The sequence below is a fragment of the Corvus brachyrhynchos genome, unplaced genomic scaffold (assembly GCF_000691975.1).
Source record: "Corvus brachyrhynchos isolate BGI_N302 unplaced genomic scaffold, ASM69197v1 scaffold236, whole genome shotgun sequence".
Lineage (NCBI taxonomy): Eukaryota > Metazoa > Chordata > Aves > Passeriformes > Corvidae > Corvus > Corvus brachyrhynchos.
The window spans coordinates 1,115,152-1,115,753 of record NW_008238660.1 but is presented as its reverse complement, the minus strand read 5'-3'; positions in this window follow the sequence as shown (position 1 = coordinate 1,115,753).

Here is a 602-nt window from a genome sequence, read left to right as displayed (position 1 = left end):
AAAGAGCAAAACTGCTGACAGACCTGGGGCTCTGATATGCCCAAATCCCTTTGATTTTGGCGTGGTCCAAGCAGCAAAGGGAGGCAGACTCGTTTTTCCAGTGCCTATGTATAGAGCCATGAGCTCATCGTTTCCAGCTGCGGAGAGCATTCAAAGTATGGGAAACAGGAATTTCCACCCCACCTCGGCCCCAGCGGGAGCAAAACTGGGGCTGGGGAGATGCCTGGCTGCCCCAAATCTGCTCTCACTGGCCCAGATCACTCACTGGAGATCCGGGTGGGTGCAAGCAGCCCTGGCACCTCCAGCAGCTTCCAGAGGGACTAGGGGAGGGGGATGTCTGTCCCAGGAGGGAGCAGGGAGGGGGATGTCTGTCCCAGGAGGGAAGGTCTAACCCTAGCCCCGGCACAACCTCCCTGGAGAGGTTTCACCTTTGTTTTCTGATCCTCTCAATAAAACCGGGATAACAAGCGGAGCAGCTCGACCCCTGAGCCTGAGAGCTGTGGAAGGTGTTGATGTGCTCAGGGTGTCCTTGCAGGGAGGGATGGGGATTCAGGGTTCCAGAGGGCACCCCTGGGGACACCAGGGTGCCCTGGTGGGGCTGC